Genomic DNA, 22,308 nt, shown 5'->3' with positions numbered 1-22,308 from the left:
AGCGTTGAGGCACAAGGAGAGTTATGTCACGACCTATAAAGAGATGATGCGTCTCAGGGATGATTTGGAGTCTGCCCGGGCTGATTATGCCAAACTCCAGGGTCACCTTGTAGGCAGCATAACTGCTGCTTATGAGAACCTGAAGGAGCAGGTTCTGGTTCTTGCACCCGAGCTTGACCTTACTCTCTTCAGTTTGGACAACGTTGTGAAGGACGGTAAGATTGTCCCTGATGACCTTGATGATGATGATGATGTCAACCCTCCTTCAGTGCCTACCGTCAAAGCCTCTGTTGTGCCAACTTCTTCAGCTCCTTCAACTGAGGTTGGTCATCCCGAGTCAGAACCTGATTGTCAAATCTTGAACCGGGATGATGGGACAGTGGATGCGGTGCCTCTTCAGACTCGTCCTCCTTCACCCCGTGTTGATGCTGCTGAGAAGTCTTCGGATCCTCAATGATTTATTATAGATTTTTGTGTAGATAGCCCGGCTTGTGGGCTTTTGAACTTTTTATATTTTGTAAATGGTGGTTCTGATTTTTTGCTACTTTCTTAGTTGCTTGTTTAGCAACTTTATTTTGAAAAACAAAGTAGTTTTCAAGCTCTTGGGACTGATTTTGGTAGCCTCTTGAGTTTGTTATTATTATATTTTGTGCTTTTTATGACACGTTTGTCTGCATCTATCTGGTACCTTTTAGGTTTTTTGGGAGTGTTGGAGCCTTATTATCCGACCTCTTTGGATTGCCTTTGTATTTTCATACTTGCGGCTTGATTTGGGTCCAACTTGTATGTCGACTTCCTTACTTCGGCCTGAAGTTATTTCTAGTGATCCGTTTTGTTTGGACTTTTGTTAGGTCTCTGTTTAGGGATCACTTTTTATAACGTTTTGGTTTTTTGGGCCGACTTCTTATGCGGCATTCTATCTTCAAGGTCCGAATCGTGGTCGTTGTCATGGTCATCCGCCATGGTGATGGGATGACTTCCAGGTTCCCCGGCAACGGCGCCAATGTTCCGAGGGTTACCTGAAACTGTAGGTCGATCTCAGACGAGATCTTCTGTACTGGTCGGAGATGATGTGTCCGGCTGGTGGGTGGCGGCCGGAGCGGTCGTGTCCGACTTGTTGGACTGGCTGTGCTGCTGATCCTTTGTCACCGGAGGGTGGTGGTACCTGCAAGGGACTCCGATGCTTAAGTTAGCAAGGGTATTAAGCAGGTTTTTTAGTAGAATCAGAGTATGAGTTATACCTGGGTGCTCTAGTGTATTTATAATGGTGTAGAGTGACCTTCTTAGATAAGATAAGTTAGTTATCTTATCTTATCTTATCTTATCTTTGAGTGAGGTCATCTTATCTTCAAGGGAACCGCCCTTATCTCTATAGGCTTGGGCTGCCTTTGGACTTGGGTCGTGTTCCTCCATTTGGACCCTTTTTTGGGCTTTCCTGGTGATTTGGCCGATCTCTTTGAGAAGAGGTCGAATTGTCCTGACCTGAAGAGGTCGGTCGTCCTGTCGGTAGAACATCCCGGGTCGGACAGCTCGACCCAGGGTATGAACACCTCCCAAATTCACAGTCGCAGACGGAACTACCAAGCAACGAAAGTATCAAGAAGAAGTCATCAAAGACGCCACCTTTTTTAAAAAATAAACACCCAAACAAACAAACGACACGAAGAAAATCAAAACGAGCCACTAGAAAAAATCGTTACTTTCTACAAAGGTTCATCAGTAAAATCATCAACAATCAAAAGGAGCAACCTTTTGGGTAAAGTAAACAGGTTCATAAAAACCAGAAAAACATGCAGCACAGCGACAATCGAGCACGACGACGCAAAAAGGTTCAAGCTTTCCAAACATGCATTCAAGCAAAACCAAAACTTTACCAAGAACCGAAGGCAAAGCAAAAGAAATAAAAAAGCAGAAAGAAGAACCAACCTGGAAAAAGGAGAAAGCTTCGAAGGAAATCGAGGACGGAAAGATAGAATTCGGAATCGCCTTTTAGAACAAAGAAAGCACCAACAATCACCAAGTGACGTCACAAGGAGAAACGCGAAAATACAAATTTCAGACGAAAACAGAAAGTGAGAAAGAAAAGGAGGAAGTTACAGCAAAGAAATAGAGAAGAGAAACCGTTTTTGTGAAAAGTTCAAAATGAACGAAGAAACGGAGCATTAAAAAGAATTAATGAGGTTATTAACCCTCGCGCATTCCCAAAGCAAGGTGACTCGCGTTTTCAAAAGAATAAAAATTCAAAAGAAAACGTTCCGCATTCAAAGGAGAACTCTACAAAGAAGAAGTCGACAAAATGCTCAAGTTTGACTTCACCAGAGAAGGATCGAAGTCCTAAAACCAAGACTCGACCTCAAAAGAAAGACCGAGCTCGAGCAGGGGCACTGTTCATACCCTGGGTCGAGCTGTCCGACCCGGGATGTTTAGCGACAAGGCGACCGACCTCTTCAGGTCAGACTATCCGACCTCTTCTCAAAGAGCTCGGCCAAATTGCCAAGAAAGCCCAATAAAGGGCCCAAATAGAGGAACACGACCCAAACCCAAAGGCAGCCCGAGCCTACAAAGATAAGGACGGTTCCCTTAAAGATAAGATGACCTCACTCAAAGATAAGATAAGATAAGATAAGATAACTAACTTATCTTATCTAAAAAGGTCACTCCACACCATTATAAATACACTGGAGCACCCAGGTATAACTTATACTCTGATTCTACAAAAAACCTGCTAATACCCTTGCTAACTTAAGCATCGGAGTCCCTTGCAGGTACCCCCCACCCTCCGATAATGAAGGATCAGCAGTGCAGCCAGTCTCACAAGTCGGACACGACAGCTCCGGCCGCCACCCACCTGCCGGACACGTCATCTCCAACCAGTAGAGAAGATCTCGTCCGAGATCGACCTACAGTTTCAGATAACCCTCGGAACAGATTCTGAAATGTACTCTGCACAATTTAAGAATATAGAATAAAGTTTAGTTTTTGAAAATTGCAGGCGCACATTCCTGATTCAAGTAGAGGATTGCCAATTCTTATCTTGAGCACTTTCAAAATGGTTTAGAGCCTGAAAATGTTGATAAAGTGCTCTATATATATCAGTAACTTTATTTCCTATGTAGAGTGCATTATATTTTTTTTTTTTTGCTTAAAGGTTTAGGGATATGTTATTTTATTCCGAATAAGCTAACATATCCCTAAATCTTTAAGCAAAAAATAAAATATAATGCACTCTACATAGGAAATAAAGTTATTGATACAGATATAGCACATTATCAACATTTTCAGACTCCAAACCATTTTGAAAGCGCTCAAGATAAGAATTGGCAACCCAATATCTTCTAAAACGAAACTCTATTATATATCCATAAATTGTGTGGAGTGCATTTTAGAATCTAATAAGCATCAGGGATTCCAATGAACTTTATCAATCAACATAATTGAACCATCTTCTGCCTTCCCAAATTCATACTTTGTGTCAACCAATATAAGGCTATGTTCTGAAGCCACTGGAAATTCAAATTTCATCAAAGCAACCCAAATTCATACTTTGTGTCAACCAATATAAGGCTATGTTATGAAGCCACTGGAAATTCAAATTTCATCAAAGCAAGCCAATGTCAAAAGTCAAATTGCATCATAGCAATAATAACGATAAGCTTTCCATTCATCATAGAGAAATGCTATTTATACTTTTGTTCCAGTAAGGCATTATTGAAAAGAATACATGGACAAGTTCGAGATTTTCATTGAACTAGAAGTGATCCAGTGCAACAGACTGACAAATCTGAAGAATAAGTCTACACCATCTATTCATCTCTTTAATCCAAATAACAGATAACACATACATTGAGAGTGTGTCGTTACTATCTCGGGATACATTGAGAAGGCATGCCATTACTTTTTTCATTTCACCAAATTTATAAATGACATGATAAAATGCTTAATTACCTGACGGTATTCAAAAGACTTAAAGCATTTCTGCTGACTTCCTCATAATCAGCTCTTGTCATTAATCCCCATTCTATAATCTGCAAGGAAAACAGATTATAAAAAGAATTGAAAAGGTTAGATAAAAGAAAACTTTTAAAAAATAGTAAAAATATTATCCATCATTAATCATATCCTCACTAGTATCAAGAAGCAATTGTACTGTATGATATGAACTAGGCTCTTAAGAAAATAATATTATCCAGAAAAACATTGACGTTGCCTTAAAAAAAGAAGAAGAAAAAACAGCATAATAAGATGAATCTGCCTATTATTTCTTATTCTTGCAACATTATTTGATCTGCCTATTCATTCCTTGGGTCTCTAAATCTAGTCCTCTACTATAACTTCAATTGTATTGAAAAGATAGATGCAGATGAGAGTACAAGGAATAATACCTCATCTGGAAGTACAGGAACATCATGATCTGCAACTTTGGTTCTAGGCGTGAATATATTTTCAACCAGCTTTTGGTTTTTTACCGAACTTGTTATGTGTTATATAACATTATAGCCTATAAAATAAAGAGACAAACAATTGTAAGAATGAAAAACAAAAAATATAGGGACCTCACCATCGGGAGGACATTGCCACAATAGTTCTGAATGCCTTTATTATAGACTGTTCATAGTGAAGTATCAGTCATTCTGGTCACAAACCCTCTAGCTACAAACCAGCCGTAATAAGGTGTCAACAAATAGTTTCTAGAATCCTCATCTACACTTTTGTAAAGAAAATATTTTGATAATATTGACGGCAACATGAATAAAGAATGAGCATGGCATGTTGAAATTTGGGTAGCATGAATAAACTTAGAGCACTTAATGATGCAATGTTTACTTTTATCCTAGTTCCGGGGAAATATATTTTATTTCTATCATATTTTTCAAGCTATCATTTCTAGCAAACTAACTCCTCCTCCACAACCTATACCAAACATATATGCCAATTCATAACCATTGAAATCATTTGATAAAATGTGTATGCAAGCACCAATCTGAAATACCAATTAACAAAATACTCACCAACAAACTCAACAGAAAAATAGAACATTTCTTTGCTATGATAACATTAGGATCAGGAGTGAACACAACGGCATTAGCAGTTATATGTTGGGTTCTCTCAAACCACCACAAGCTTGTCTGGTTAACCACCTGCAAGTGGGAATAAAGAACATTGAGTGTGATCCATGATGAACCAAGTAAACAGCTCATACAGAGAACAAGGATAGAGAATAAGAACACAAAACCTGTCCCTTGAAGGGAATTGAGGCAAGGACTCTATCAACAATAGTAACTAGAACAAGGTACTCTCCATTATCATACGTTTCTAACCTGTACCATAAGACCACAAGTAAGCAAATTCATTAATTTTTCAGATGATTTTTTTAGTCAATGTTTTCTGCTTTTATATTACTGTTGCAATTTTACCAGAAATCTCGACTTCCATTCATTTGTATTAATGAGTAGATAAATTGGAGAGGAATCAAAGAGGGAAATATGCACCTTTCCCCTGGTTTTGGAGGTGAGGGCGGGAACTGTATGGTGAAGATTTGTTTCGGATAGGCAGTTGAAGGGGGAGGTGGTTCTAATAGATTAGAGCACTTGATTTTTGTGTGTGCTGTTGAGAAGAGTGTCAAGTAGAGCGGCGTGTTTTTGTGGTTGTATGGTGGTGGAGAGTGTGGGAAAGTTGTTGTTTGGTTTGAAAGTGAGTGCGGTGGAGGTTGGGGGAGGCGGAAAAGCAGGTGTGAGGTTGAGTTTGAAAGGGGGTTTTGGGAGGGTTTAACACAGCAGCCATAAACATGGATTCACTCATCGCATTGCAAACTTTTTAGGAGTATTGACCTACTTTCCAAGATTGCAAGAACCGAACCGGTTATTGAACTGATCGAGTGATAGGTTCAATGGTTCAACTAGGATCGAACCGTGATTAAACTGATTTACTTAAATATACAATAAATTATTAAAAATTCAATATATAATTTCAGTTATTCAAATTTAATAATTTCTAAACTAATTTCAAAATGTCCATAATTTATCATTAAAAGTTCACAAAATAAATCTTTTTAATTAATTTCTAAGTTTCAATCAAGTAATCAACAATAACTTCTAATAATCAAGTAATCAATAACTTTTAATAAGAGTATCATTTCCATCTCACATAAAAGAACTGAACAGTAAAAATCCTCTAATCAAGAATCATACATTCGTAACACAAAATAAAGTTCAATTCAATTACAAATTCTTAAATCTGTTGAATATAACAGAGCCAAAGCATATAATCATATTTAGTTTTTGGGATTCTAATCCATTAATCAGCAACATGGTTCTGACTTCTAAATCCAAACTAAACAGCAACAAAAACTAAATTGAATCTAATTCCAAACTCAGAATTCAAATTAAATTGAATTCAGAATCACTCCAGCATTCAACAAATTCAATAAATTAACCATTAATAAAATTAACTCACGAAATCATAAAATCAAAATCCAGCAACAATATTATTTCAGGAAATTAGCAACATTATTTCAAAAAAATCAGCAACACAGAATAAGCAAAAATTAACAAAATCAATAATTCAGAATCATTATCTCAGCAACTCAGAATCAACATTATTACAAAAACAAGCAAAAATATATTGAAGCTGCAGTGTTTGCCAGCGGCGATGGAGGAATGGAAGTGGCGGCGACGGAGGAATGAGAAGTGACGGCGACGGATTTGAGCTCGAACAAAGAGAGCGAGAGAGAGCTCGAAGAGGGACGTTGAGCTCGGACAGAGAGTGAGAGAGAACGATGAGACCTCAACACAGAGAGAGAGAAAGAGCACAATGAGACCTCAACGCGACGAGCTCAATACGGAGTCGCAGACCTTCGTGCGACGGCGATGAGACTACAAGAAAAATATCCATTCAGCCACATTTTTTTAAGCTACATTTGAAAAGCATAGCTTATTTATAGAATAGGCTACGCTTTTCTCCGTGTTGCCTTTTTATAAGAGAAAAGGAAACACAATTGTGGCATCGTTTAGAAAGTGTAGCCTTAGGTATTATAGAAATCACTTATAAAACGTAGTCGTATGTTGATATCTTTGGGTACACTTTTCGTATCAAAGAGTGCGCTTTTAGAGAGTAATTTATTTGTTAAATTTTGGGTGTACTTCAAAAGTAATGCCTAGTGTATCTAGGGACGCGATTAGGTACTCCAAAGATAAATGGAATTTTAAAACTCCATGAAAAAAGAAGGAGTAAAGTTTGCATTTAATTTTAAAAGCTCTTAAATGCGAAGAGAGAGAAACAAATTTTTTATTGGTTTTTGTTTTATTTTAAACTAAATTCAGTTATGTTTTAATATTGGGTCACTAAAATTTATTTTACGTTTATTTTTGTCTCAAATTCATTTTAAGTTATAATTAATTTTTTTATTTAAAATTGTAGTGAGTTAAAATTAAAAACTATAGCAATAAAAAAATAATTTTATAATTTTTTATTTAAAATTTGTTTGGATTAAAATTTTTTTATTTTATTATTTTTGTTTTGGGCTATATTATTTTGAAATGATATTGAACTATCATAATAAAAACAAAAATAAAAGGTAAAAAAAACTAATAAAATAAGAATATCTTTTTACTGTTAATTTTAAAAAATTAAAATATAATTTAAAATTAAAATGATTTAATTTGAATTAAAAATATGATTTAATTTTAAAAAAGTAACCTATAATATTAGTTAATTTTTAAAATACAAAAATGTTCTTTTAAAATTAAAGTTGTTTGATTATTTTAAATATAAAAAATTTATATTTGAATTTAGAATGTTAAAATTACTACTTTTGAGGATTAATTTTAAAATATATATTTAAAGATTAATTAAAAACACCCGTCTTTCTCTTTTTTGTTTTATTTTTTTATTATTTGAACTAAAATACAAAAGTTGAATTTTTATTTTTATTTATTTTGATTTTTTTATATTTTATTTGAATCTAAATGTGAGTATGTTTTATTGATATTTATGTTTTAAAATTAATAATAAATAAATAAATAATTAACTTAAGAGTAAGAAATGTCAATAATCTATACCAATAATAAATTAAATTAGGCTTATTCAATTTACTATTGGTACAGTATATACATGGTAAATCAAATAAAATTACACCAATATCCTAAACTGAATTGGAATATATAGTATAAATTTAACAGAAAAACTATAAGCTGTTGTAAAATAAATAAAACATATAAAATAGAGATGTGTAAATAGAAGACTCTAGTATTAATATATTTAGCTCAATAAAATTATTCTTATATTTATATGCAGTAATCAAAGAAAGAGAAAGAAAACTATTAGTAGTGACTCAAGAGAGAAAAGAGTGTTTTATTATTTCTGTGTATATTCCCTTTGCCTCAGTACATGTATTTATAGGCACATAAAGTTTACGTTTCAAACTTCTTCATTCTAAGAATTTATTTCCTTAACATAGGGAAAATGTGCTTCTCATAAATGGGCATCCATCATCCTTATCTATCCATGTCACAACACTCCCCCTTGGATGACCATTTAGGGTTATTGCCTCATTAAAACCTTTCTAAAGAAAAATCCAACGGGAAAAAAGCTTTAGTGAAGGAAAAAGAGTACAATATCCTTTGTGATGGAGACTGCCTCATTAAAAACCTTGTCAAAAAAAACCCAATGGGAAAAAAAACCTGACCAAGGAAAAAAGAGTACAGTCTCCCCCTCTTGCCGACATCATTTAATGTCTCGAAATCGGCGCATCCCAATCTCATGTACCAATCTTTTAAAGGAGAATTTTGGGAGTGACTTTGTAAATAAATCTACCAGATTGTCACTTGAATGGATCTGTTGGACATCAATTGTCCCTTGAGTTTGAAGATAATGAGTGAAGAAGAATTTGGGAGAAATATGCTTTGTTCTATCACCTTTGATGTATCCGCCTTTAAGTTGAGCAATGCATGCTATATTATCTTCGAACAGGACAGTTGGAGCTATCTTATGATCAATCAGTCTACATGATGACAGAATATATTGGATCAAATTCCTGAGCCAAAAACACTCGCGACTTGCTTCATGAATCGCTATTATTTCGGCATGATTAGAAGATGTTGCAGTAATCGTCTGTTTCGTGGACCACCAAGATATAGCCATTCCACCATATGTGAACAGGTATCCTGTTTGAGATCTCCCTTTATGTGGATCAGACAAGTATCAAGTATCTGCATAGCCAACTAATTGTGACTTGGATCCATAGGGATAAAACAATCCCCTATCAACTATTCCATGAAGATATCAAAATATTTGCTTGATTCCACTCCAATGTCTTCTGGTTGGAGAGGAACTATACCTTACTAGTAAATTCACAGCAAATGATATATCGGGACGTGTATTAATAGCAAGATACATTAGTGCTCCAATGGCACTAAGATATGGTACTTCAGGACCAAGAATATCTTCATTCTCTTCTTTAGGACGGAATTGATCATTTTTCACATCCAAAGATCTTACGATCATTAGAGTACTTAATAGATGTGACTTATCCATATAAAATCTCTTCAAGATCTTCTCTGTGTATGTCGCTTGATGAATAAAGATCCCATTTTTTGTATGCTCGATCTGCAGGCCTAGACAAAATTTAGTTCTTCCAAGATCTTTCATCTCAAACTCTTCTTTTAGAGCTTTTATAATTGTTGGAATCTCTTCAGGAGTCCCAATGATATTTAAATCATCAACGTACACAGCAATTATAATGAATCCAGATGCAGTTTTCTTTATGAAAACACATGGACAGATATCATCATTCTTGAATCCATTTTTGGCCAGATACTCAGTAAGACGATTATACCACATTCGTCCAGATTGCTTCAGACCATATAAAGATCTTTGCAATTTGACTGAGTATAACCCTTGTGAATATTCATTGGATGGTTTAGATATCTTTAGTCCTTCAGGGACTTTCATATAGATATCCCGATCTAATGAGCCGTATAAATAGGCTGTTACCACATCCATTAAATGCATATGCAGTTTATGATATGCAGATAAACTGACCAAATAACGCAATATTATCGCATCCACTACAGGAGAATACGTTTCTTCATAATCTATACCGGGCCTTTGTGAAAACCCTTGTGCCACGAGTCGGGCTTTGTAGCGCACAACTTCATTTTTCTTATTTCGTTTTCTTACAAATACCCATCGGTATCCAACAGGTTTTACATCTTTTGGTGTACGGACTACAGGTCCAAAAACTTCACGTTTTGCAAGTGAGTCTAATTCAGCCTTCATGGCTTCTTTCTGTTTTTGCCAATCATTTCTTTGTTGACATTCTTCGACTGATCTTGGCTCCAGATCCTTACTTTCATGCATGATATTTAATGCCACATTATATGCAAATATTTCATTGATAATTGTCTTATTTCGGTCTCATTTTTTTCCTGTAAAGACATAATTTATCGAGATCTCGTCATTTTCACAATTTTCAGGTACCTAAACGTCTTCTGGCGTTAAAATTATATCAGAATTTTGGACAACTGTAGGTGTCTTTACTATGTCTTTTTCTACAAGAATAGTATTAACCTCTTTTCTCTTTCGAAGATTTTTGTCTTTGGAACCGACATGCCTACCACGCTTCTGGCATGAATTTGCTTCAGTGGCTACTTGTCCTACTGGGACATCAATTCGAATTGGGGCAGTTTTCGCTGGTATATAAGATTTGGTTATCCTCTTTGTATCGAAAAATGCATCAGGCAATTCATTTGCTATTCTTTGCAAATGTATAATCTTTTGAACTTCTAGTTCATATTGCCCTGATCGAGGATCTAAATGCATCAACGATGATGCATTCCAATTAAGTTTCTTTTCAGGAAGCTTATTCTCTCCCCCTAATGTTGGAAATTTTGATTCATCAAAATGACAATCCTCAAATCGAACTTTAAATACATCTCCCATTTGTATCTCAAGATACCTCACTATAGAGGGAGAATCATATCCAACATATATCCCCAATTTTCTTTGGGGTCCCATTTTGGTGCGATTAGGTGGTGCAATGGGAACATATATTGCACACCCAAATATTCTTAAATAGGAAACATTTGGCTGGTGGCCAAATGCTAATTGCATAGGAGAGAACTGATGGTAACTCGTTGGCCTCAAACGAATAAGTGCTGCGGCATGTAAAATAGCATGCCCCCAAACCGAGGTTGGGAGATTTGTTCTCATAAGCAAGGGTCTATGATAAACCCATATTTTATGAGATATTTTGTGCTTAGTTTGAGTGATTTATTCAATCCTTCACCCACTTATTCATATTAATTGCATGGTTTTACTTTCCATTCCTTATTATGTGATATATGTGAAAAACATGTTTCCTATGCTTTAAAATTAATTATTTTAATTACCTTTAATTCCATTCGATGTCGTGATTAGTGTGTTGAGTCGTTTCAGATTCTCTAAGGCAGAATGACTTAAAGGATGGAAAAGGAAACGTACAAGAATGGAAGGAAAGTGCGAAACGGAGTTCTGAAGAAACGGCACCCACGCGATCGCATGGACGACGCGATCGCGTGCCAAGAGCGAAGAAGCAGCGACGCGGCCGCATGACTGACGCAACCGCGCGACTTGAGCGAATCACATACGACACGGACGCGTGACCGACGCGACTGCGTCACAAGGAAAACTCCAAGACGACGCGACCGCGTGACCCACGCGGACGCGTGACAGGGGCCACGCACCAGAAATTGCAGAAAACGTTTGCAGCGTATTCTGAAGCCCTTTTGGCCTAGATCCAAGTACAAACAGCGCAGATTAGAGGTTATAAACTGGAGGAATGCATCCATTCAGGGAGAGCTCGCCCATTTAGTTTAGTTTTCATAATTTAGATTTAGTTTAGAGAGAGATTCTCTCTCTCTTTAGGATTAGGATTTAGAACTTCTCTCTTTAGGAGTAACTCTCGATCCCAGGTTTTAATATTCCTTTACTTTAAATTTCCCTTTTTCTTTTATTCATTACTTCAGTTGATTGTTTACTTTTATAATTTAATTTATGAATACTCCCATGTTACAGATTTCTATTTTGAATTTATGTTATTTGAGGTATTTCAGTTTAATATTGCTTTCTTTTATTTATGTTATTGTCATTCCCAATCTGAAGATATTTTTATTCCGGTAGATTTATTTTTCCCCTTTTTGGTCTTGGTTAAGAATTCAGTAACTCAGGAGTTATCAACCTTAAACGTGCTTAACAATTATTATCTTGGTTAATTTGAGCTTCAATAATCCCAATCTTTTCTTAGGAAACAAATAGGATTCGAAGATCAATTAATTAATCCCTTGACCTTCCTTCACTTTAGTAAAGGTTAACAAAGCGGAGTTAAGATTCAATTATCATCATCTTTGATAAGGATAGCTAGGATAGGACCTCTAATTTCTCATACCTTGCCAAAAGCCCATTTACAGTCATTTATTTAATTTACTTGCTATTTAAATTACTTGTTCTTCATTTACTTTATTTGTCATTTAAATCACTTGCTTCTCATCTTCTAAACCCCAATTTACAATCTCTATAGCCAATAATAAGAACATACTTCCCTGCAGTTCCTTGAGAAGACGACCCGAGGTTTGAATACTTCGGTTATCAATTTATTTAGGGGTTTGTTACTTGTGACAACCAAAACATTTGTACGAAGGGATTTCTGTCGGTTTAGAGACTATATCTACAACGCGACTGTTTTTATGAACTTCTTTACTGGCAAAAACCACAACGTCAAAATGGCGCCGTTGCCGGGGAATTGCTAACGTGTGCCTTATTATTGGTTATTGTAAATATTTTTCTTTTGCTTGTTTATTTATTTTTGTTTTTCCTTTTTATTTTTATTTGCTACCATGAACTCTCACCCCTCTCGCTTTGAGTTTTGTTCTAACTTTGTTGAAGGAAATAGAAGTTACAGCAGGAATATGCATCAAGGTCAAACCAATCAAGGATGGATGGAGCCAAGAGGATCTAATCAACCCTTTAGGCAATAACACCCTCCGAGATATCATGGACAAGGACCATTCTACAATGCATACCCGGCTGTAAGATATGGTGGACAACCTTGTAACTACCAACAAGCCCCACGCCGTGCATATAGACCATCCTTTCAACATAACCTCGAACCACTACACTCACAAGCTTCTCTTCGCCATTCGCCACCATATGATCCTTCCTTACCCCAGTACCAATCCAATCACTCCCAATCACCACCACTTTCCTATGTATCATGTCCAAATCCAGCACCCCGAGAATCAGAGGTTCGCCTAAAGGAAACAGTAAATAAACTTCAAACAACCATTCGACAACTGGAGCAAGCAGTAATGCAATGGGTTTCTAGACGCTCAAATATTCAAGGACCAACCACAGCCCCATGTGGACAATCTAACGAAGAGCGTAGCATGAAAGAAATACTAGAGACTCCAGTGGACAAGACAGAGTATGAATTCGTACTAGAACAAGTAGAAGAAGCTGCCATTGTTCAAGAAGAAGAGTTGGTTGAAGATCTAGGAGATGCTGAACCTCCATGGGAATCCAGAGTTAAGGAGAACTCCGTCAGGGACATTACAGTTGATGCTAAGGAGGATAGTGCACAATCCCCAAGGCAAGTCGTTTATGAAGAATCAGACGGAATAACCCAGGACACAAATTCCCTTGATGATGATAGTCACAAGTCTAGTTCTCTTAGTAATGAACTTGCATCCGCAAGTGAATTCTCAGAGATTGAAGAATCTTCCCCAAGTGAATACGAAGATGATGCAGAGGTAGATTTCTCTCAACCTCTAATCTATGACTCGAGTGATGAGGAAGACATAGAAGATTTTGACCAGGATGATGATGCATTTGAAGACCCTTGCAAAGAAGTAGAGGAATTCACAGAAGATTACCAGGGAGTAGAACTTACAGAACCATTGGAATCACCTACCCCAAGGCCATTATCACCTAATACAAGCTTCAAGTGGGTACAATCCTTGACCTATAGCTTTACTTATTCACTTGAATATGGTTTGCTTGAAACAGATGGCCAGCTTAGAGCTCTCTGCGGCTTTAAGAGTAAAAGGGAAATGGCTCATGCTCAGAGCTGGTGCACAAGGTTCAATAAGGTTCCACACTTCAACTTGAAGTGCACGGATTGGTCTCATGTTCAATTGAAGGGATCACAGAGAACGTTTGGTCACCATGGTGAGAATTTACTTTTTAAACCGCCCGGAAGGAAATGTGTAAATCAAGACGGAGGCGGATTTAAAAGCAAGGCTTGGGATTATAGATTCCATTCTGACATTTGTCACCCCGTGAGCCTAACAATCTATTTGAAGCTGCTCAAAAGCTTTACATGCCTAGTTTGGGACTCCGGAGGCTATTGGCATTCCAAGCATTGGTGGAGATTTTTGGACGAATTTAAACATAAGCCGCCATAGCAGGAAGCTCCTCCAATGTCCAACTTAAGGACTTTAACTAAAAGTGCTAGGTGGGAGACAACCCACCATGGTATGATCATTCATTTTTCAATTTTTATTTCGTTTTATTTGTTTTCAAGTTTTATTTTAGTTTATTATATTGAACCTGGAATTTTGCATCTCATTCATCATTGCATTCTGCATTTCTCATGCATATAAAAAAAAGAAAAAAAAAGGGTGCACGACGCGACCGCATACCCTAGGCGATCGCGTCATATTGCAAAAACACAACCCACGCGACCGCGTGCCCCACGCGGCCGCGTGACCTGGAGATCGGCGTAAATATCCAACGTCCAGAAAGTTAGGCTGGAATCGCGCGGCCCTTGTGCGTTTTGCACAAATTGGCCCACGCGATCGCATGCCCCATGCGATCGCGTCACTTGCACAATACCAATCCCACGCGACCGCGTGAGCGACGCGATCGCGTCGCATGGATTGCACATCATCCCAGAAGGAGACAGAGATTTGCGCTGAAACGGTGCTAGAGTCGTGCGTTTAGCACAATTTCCAGCGACGCGATCGCGCAACGCACGCGATCGCGTCATCCCCTCTTCTACCCCTTTTATGCGATCGCGCGACCCACGCGATCGCGTCATCCCCTCTTCCACCCCTTTTATGCGATCGCACGACCCACGTGATCGCGTCACCCCATTATCACCCCCACCACGCGACCGCGTCCCCCACGCGATCGCGTGGATTTGAAAATATAACCCCCCAGCCACGCGAACCCTATCAGTCACGCAGCCCCCCAACCCCCTTCTCCCTCTCTTCTTCTTCTCCTCTCAACCACATGCCCACCACTGCCAACCGCCGCGTCGACCACCGGAGGCCACCATCACCACCACCCAACCACCTTCTTGCCTACTTTCATTATTCAGCCTTCCAGGTTCCACAACACGCAACCCCTTTTATCCGTTCGTAGTTATTCTTATTTTTTCTGTTTCTGTTCATAATTAGGATAGATAGATATGCATGCTGTAGTAGATTTTTAGGTTGTTAGGTAGCCTAGGATGTGGTTAGTGGCTCTAGGTCTGTTTATTTGCACTGTTCTTGTTTCTGTTTTATCCAATTCGCAAATCTGCTGTTACTGTAATCTTGTTCATATGCTGTGTTTCTTGTGTATTGCTGCTATTTACATTGAATTTTCATGTTTATATTATCTATATGTACTTACAGCTTGACTTTTTAATTCATATGAACTGCTTTGCTTGCTGTTTATTTTCCGGGATAATCCAATTTTAGTCGGAATGCTGCCCAAATTTCTATAAGAATTTCATTCATATTTCAGTTTGGTAATTTGAACTCTGTTTTCCACTGCTTTAACCAAACCATTTCATGAATGCCAGGGCATGCTTTCTTACCCTTTTTGATTTCCTGGTTCATAAACTGCATTTGTGATGTTTTGATTCTAATTTTTGCTTTCTTTCTATCTATTTGAATCAACATCACCCTGTTTTTCTTGTTTGGTTATGAGTTACTATAGTTCCTACCTGTGAATCCTTGTTACATAGAATATTTTCTTTATGCCACTTACCTTAACCCCCTTTTTACTGACTCACTAATTTTAATTTACTGACTTCTTTTTCAAATTCTCACCATACTAACCTTTTAAAATATCCTTTCTGATTTTTCACTTTCCTCTAACTTTCTAACCATGGCATACTGAGAATTTTTCCATTTAACTTAATTCTGATACATTTTGGATTGTAAATTCTTCCTTTCAAACTTTTAAACTACTATACAATCCTTAATGCACATTTACTTAACTCATTTACCTCATTCTAATTCTCCCTTGCCACTTTGTGTTTTCTTTGACTATATGCCTACTTGCTTTCCTATTTTTATATATCCTGGTTTTCCATTTTTCAGGATGTCTGCCTCACAGAGGAAAGGAAAGGGCAAGGCTACTGGCAAGCGCAAAAGAGGAGATTCCTCACAGTCCATCATTGACCTCATGCATGATTCCTCATGGCGGGAGAAGAACTTCACCCCGCAGGAAAAAGCTGACCAGCTGCTCCCTGCAAATGATTCTATAAAATTTGCAAACCGGTACTATGAACTGAAATATCCGGTATTTGCAACCTCCAGGAACCTATACTTGGAGAGAACTCTGAAGATTCCAGAAGCACTCCAGTAGTACACCACTGAGCAAATCAAGCAAAGAGGCTGGTTCTTTCTGGAAAGAGCACTGACAGAGGTCAATGCATCTTGGGTACGGGAATTCTACTGCAACTACTATATCACTACCCTAGATGCAGTGAACCTGAGAGGAAAACCGATTCTGGTCACTGAGGAGGCCATAGAACACATTCTCCAGCTCCCGGCCAAGTCCGATCAGCCTGATGGTTATCAAAAGGCTGAAGAGGACATGAGCCTGATGCGGTTTGATTGGGATGCTGTGAAGGCACGGATTGCTCTCGACCCGACTGTTCCTTGGGAGATGGGTCAGGACACCACCATGCCTAGAGGGATCAAGAGGGTGTACTTAAATGATGAGGCTCGGTTATGGCACCAGATCTTGAGCAACTATGTGATGCCGAGTACTCATGAGACGAAGATCCCGGCTGCCATGATCACCCTCCTATGGTGTGTGATGGAGGGTAAGGACCTTTATCTGCCACGCTTTATCCGGCACTATATGGCCAGGGTCCACGTCCGAGGCACCCTCCCTTTTCCGTATCTGGTTACACAGCTAGGCCGTTGAGCTGACGTGCCATGGGAGGATGCCGATGAGAGACCACCAGCGGCAGACTGTAGGAAGATCATTCCTCACAGCAGGAACTTCCTAGCTTTGGGCTACAGACCACCACCCTTTACTGCTACTGATGAGACAGCTCCACCGTCTGCTGGCCCCTCTTCATCCACAGCTGCCCTTGCTGCCACCACTGCACCTCTACCTGCCTCTGAGCCCGTATACCGCCTCGTGCACTGCCTATTCCGACAGCTTGATCAGATGAAGCGCCATAACCGACGCCGGTATGAGAGATTGGAGCGTCGCAGCAGGCAACGCTATTCACATCTGAAACTGATGATCCGACAGGGCGCTAACATCCCCTCCGAGAATGAGAATGAGCATGGGGAAGATAGTGGAAATGATGAGAATAACTTGGGGCATCTCGAAAGACCTATGACCCTTGCGACTTTTCTGAAGGTTAAACCGCCTAAGTTTAAAGGTACACTCATTGCGACTGATGCTGACAACTGGTTTCGAGCTATCGAACGATCACTGCGAGCGCAGCATGTTCCGGAAGGCCAACACGTGGAGTTTGCTACTTATATGCTGGAAGGAGAAGCTGAGCATTGGTGGCAGGGGATACAGCGACTGTTGCAACAAGATGAAGGCGATATTCCTTGGAATACTTTTAAGGATGAATTTTATAAGAAGTATTTTCCGAGGGCAGCTCGTGACGTTAAGGAGATGGAACTTATGCAGCTAAAACAGGGTAATACAACTATTGCAGAATATGCCCAAAAGTTTGATGACTTGTGCCGTTTTTCCAAGATCTGCCAAGGGAATCCTGCTGACTTTGAGGAATGGAAGTGTTTGAAATTTGAAGGAGGACTCCGAGAAGAACTAATGAACTCCGTTGTTCCGCTAGAGATAAGAAATTTTGCTGAACTAGTGAATAAAAGTAAACTAGTGGAAGAATGTTCGAAGAAGGTGGCGATAGCTCGAGAAAATCGTAGGGAGGCCTCAAGAAGAGACTTTATTCATGATCTAGCCCCTAAAGGTCGTAACTTTAAGGTCAATGGTCAGTTCCAGCGCCAAAATGGAAATAAACGGAATGGTAACTTTCTTGCTCATAACAATGGCAACCACGACAACTATAATTTGGGAGAGGAAGAAGGAGGTCAATCTCAGCAAACTCAGGATATTTCAGTATGCTCAAGGTGTGGGAAGGATCATGGTAATAGAGCTTGTAGATTTGGGACACACACTTGTTTCTCTTGCGGAGAGTATGGACATATATCGAGGAATTTGCCCAAAAAGGTTTGTTCGAAATCCAGCTAGGCCACAACAACAAGGAAGGGTTTTTACCGTAACTGCTGGCAACACTAATGCACCTAATTCTTCCACTCGAGGTGAGTACCACACTATGGTTTTGTTTGTGCTAGATAATACTATAACTTCTTATGCGTATGTTAAATTTTGAGGGCAAAATTTTCTTTTAGGAGGGTAGAATGTAACAACCCTGATTTTTGAGTATACGAGATCTTTTCCGAAGGCACGGAATCCTTCGGAAGATCAGTAAGGGGAGAACCTCTGATATATCATCAAGTATCTCAATCCTCATTGTCATTATGTCATCTTTAAGATAGAAATTTTCTGAGGCACGCTCGATAATGTAGTCACGAAAAACCCAGTTTTTGAACCGTATCGGTTAAGAGTTTTGATTCTGTTTTTCGTAAATAGTCTCAATTTGACGAACCGGACTCGATTCATGAGAGGAGAGAGATAATAGTATAATATTATCATTATATTAGTATTAGAAAATGCTTGAATGATATTATAAGGTTACCTGATCTGTTTTTGTTAAAAACAGAAAATCAGTTTAACTGGGTTTACGGTTCACTGGTGCAGCTTAGCACCAGCACTCTCTGATGACTTTAGCAATTCTAAGGCGTCATTATACATGTTCTATTCTCATAATAAATATGTTACTAGTGTCATTTATACTAGTAGCTCAGAAAATAATTTTTAGAGATGTTTTTACAAGTGTTCCGATACATCTAGTTTTAGTAGTTATACACCTGAGATATTTTAATATTATTTTAATCCACCTCCAAGCCAACCAATCACAACTCACCCTACACCCCCAAAACCCTCAAGGCTGGCTCATTTTCACTTTGTGGCCGAAAATAGGTAGAGAGAAAAAGAGAGAAAAGTTCTTAGTTCCAAATCTTCAAAGCTTGATTTCTGCTGAACTAAAACTCAAATCAAAATTCCAATCCGACCAAAATGATCCTCTCTTCTTTCTCTACATGATCATATGACTTATCAAGGCTGGAATCAAGGTGAGTTGGCTGCACCATCTCTCTTTTGATTCGGTTTCAAGGAAACATGGTTAAATATGTGTTTTCTTGATGTGATTTAGGAGGAAAAAGTGCTTAAGGACCACCTGAAAGTTTAATTGAATTAGGAGCAGCAAAACCAGGTAGGGTGTCACGAAATTAACCTTGATTATTTGTGTTTGAGATGTGTGAATGTTGTATTTTTTGGCTGTGCTAAAAATTGGTTGCATATATGATTGATTCTTGGTGAAAATTTGGTGAAATTTTAATGAAATTTGATGAAATTCAAGCTATGAATGTGTGTTCTTGGAGCAGCTGGAAAACGAAACCCTAGGCTTTAAATTGGGGTTCAATTTGTGTTAAAATCATGTAGAAAAGATGGGGTTTTAGTGGCTGGGAATTTATTTTGAATTATGGTAAAAATCGGTTGCTGAAAAGACTGAAAAACGGGTAAAAACAAAGAAAGAATCTGAAGAATTTACGAAGAACACGAAGAACACTTTGAGTGTGGTGAAGAATATTGAAGAACACCTTTTAGATCTTAGAAAGGGCAAAGAAGTAAATATTTTGGTGTTTGAGGGGTTATTTGGTAATTTCTGAAAGTTAGGGTGGTAAAAGTAGAAATATTAAAAGTTACGGGTGGTAAAAAGTAAATTTTAAAGGTTAAAAGTAAAAGATAAGTTAATTTTCGAAAATATATTAATAAAATAATATTTTAATAAAAATAATAAAATAATGCGAAAAAGGCAGTTTTCTGTAAAAGCTTTAGAAAGACAACTTTAAGCACAGAATCTCATAAATACTTTCATAAAACACTTAGGGAGTGGTAAAAACATATTAGTGAGGCAAAGATAAATAAAAGATAAAAAGTTGAAGAAAAGATAAAAATCGAAGAAAAAGTCTGTAAAGTTTTAATGACAGAAAAACAGACAGAGATTAGTGAACGAACTAGGGCAACTTAGTTAGTACTTGAGTTGCGACTAGGGTTAGGTATTATATGAAAAGTTAAACTGTTTCAGTATAGACTTAATGAACCTATACTTGGGACAGACTAACTATTCATACCGAAATTTACATAAGCTTTAAATACATACGTTAAACAGAGAAATCAGAGCAGAGTAAAGAAACACAGAGAACAGTGTAACCAGAGCAGAATAAAGAGATACAAAGAGAAAAGAGTAATATGATAAAGAGAAATGGTTTGAGCCAAGATATTGTAAAAGTGAAAGATGTAAAGTTTGTATAGTATGATTGAACAGAGAAAGAAAGAGGTACTGCATAAGAATTTGAAAGTGATGATGAATGATGATAATGAGAATGATTATGTAAGAATCTGCTGCAGAGAGGCAGTCAGATAGATGGTGGTACGACCACTGAGAACGCTTTCCTGGGATACCTTGCTATAATGCTTTGCTGTAAGACAGAGGTTGCTTACAGAGGTATCAAGATCAGTGCGCTCCTGTAAGACAGAGGTTGCTTACAGTGAGTGTGTTGTTGCTCCTGTAAGACAGAGGTTGCTTACAGTGAGTGTGTTGTTGCTCCTGTAAGACAGAGGTTGCTTACAGTGAGTGTGTTGGGCGTATATCGGCTAATAAGTGCTGCCCTGCAAGACAAAGGTTGCTTGCAGTGGGTATTGCCAACAGGAAAGCCTTATCCAGACAGAGGTTGCTGGGTAACGTCGGGAGCGGGTATGTAACCGACAAATGAGCTCATTACCTGCGCTAGGGCTAGACATGCATCATACTTGGTTGCACATTTCCTTTGTTATGATTGTGGTATGAATGTATGCTTTCCTTGTTTGTATTCTATTCTCTGTGTTTGTGTTATTTTCTTGTATTCTTTTGTTTGTGTTCTGCTATCTGTTTTCTCTATCTTCTCTACTTATCTGTGTTTTCTAATTATTGCTTCCTTTTATTCTACTAATAGTCTGCAAAACAACATAGAATTAATGAATGTAACTAATAACCCCGGCCCTACTAAGAACTCCCCAGTTCTTACCCCTTCTCTCTCCCTTCCCCCTTCAGATGGAAGCGTGAGTACCCTTCCGTAATTTACTGACGATCGTTCGCAAAGAGGATTCCACTCTAGGTAGTCTTCTGAGTCTAGGGTGAATCTCGTTCTCTATTTATATGTATATACTGTGAGACCAGCCAACGTCTGCACCCCGTTTGTACGTGAACCTTAACCTAAGTCCTCCGTACGATGTTGCTGTTATGTGGCCACTCGATGAAGTACTTGAGAGACGCTCTTTGATGACATATGATCGTGCAGAGGATTAGTAGACGACCTTCCACCTTTTGATGACGATCCACCTGACTTGAGTTTTGACGACCTAGAACGTACTTTCCCTCGCTTTAGTAGTTTAGAGGGACTAGGTGAGTATAGGGTCTAGGCTAGCCTGGGTGCCAGCTTAGGGACTTCTTGAACAGGTCAGGACCTGGGATATTGTATATATATATATGTATATAGTTATTATTTAGCTATATCTAGGGGTGTTCTAACTAAAGATCTTTACTCTAATAAAGGCTGAATCACCGAATGTTGTCAACTGCTTGTGATGTATTTATGTGTGGTTGTTTATAACTGTATTATCTGTTATCATTTATGACTTGATTATTAATGATTCTGTTTATTAATCCAAACGTTTTTAGAAAAAAAAAAGTACCTCGTAAAATAACTACGCTTTTAACAACGAATCAGGCTCATATAATAAATAATAGATAATAATTAGGAAGACAAGTTAGTAACGCTCAGTTTCTAGTATGATCATGACGTACCAGAAATTGGGTCGTTACATTCTCTCTCTCTTTAGGATTAGGAT

General features: G+C 38.1%; 1 pseudogene; it reads right to left on the bottom strand.

Moving 5' to 3' along the window:
* Positions 1 to 3,244: 3,244 nt before the first annotated feature.
* Positions 3,245 to 5,636, bottom strand: LOC148578643 (phosphoribosylaminoimidazole-succinocarboxamide synthase, chloroplastic-like; annotated as a pseudogene).
* Between the last annotated feature and the right edge of the window lie 16,672 nt (positions 5,637 to 22,308).

This window comes from Arachis ipaensis, chromosome B1 (assembly GCF_059453495.1).
Source record: "Arachis ipaensis isolate K30076 ecotype BB chromosome B1, ASM5945349v1, whole genome shotgun sequence".
NCBI lineage: Eukaryota > Viridiplantae > Streptophyta > Magnoliopsida > Fabales > Fabaceae > Arachis > Arachis ipaensis.
The sequence above is the reverse complement of the archived record's forward strand: the minus strand, read 5'-3'. Positions and strand labels throughout refer to the sequence as shown.